Source organism: Tigriopus californicus, chromosome 1, assembly GCF_007210705.1.
Source record: "Tigriopus californicus strain San Diego chromosome 1, Tcal_SD_v2.1, whole genome shotgun sequence".
NCBI classification, from domain to species: Eukaryota; Metazoa; Arthropoda; class Copepoda; order Harpacticoida; family Harpacticidae; genus Tigriopus; species Tigriopus californicus.
This window is the reverse complement of record NC_081440.1, coordinates 6,553,442-6,553,671: the sequence shown is the minus strand read 5'-3', so window position 1 is coordinate 6,553,671 and position 230 is coordinate 6,553,442.

The following is a 230-nucleotide window of genomic DNA, read 5'->3' as shown; positions in this document are numbered from 1 at the left end:
GAATCCAACTGAATTTTTGGTGGCTCCACCCAAATCGAACAAGACTGCGAATGAGTTCAAATTGAAGTTTTGCTGCCAATTCACGCGTCCAAATGGACCCAAATTGAGACAAATTAATCGCTCGAGGTTTGCTCCGTTGCACAGGGCGCAATGAACATTGCGGTAAACCGCGTTGGGCTCGAAGATCAAGCCCGTATAAGAAAGACAGAGCTCTCGAGTGACATCACCCT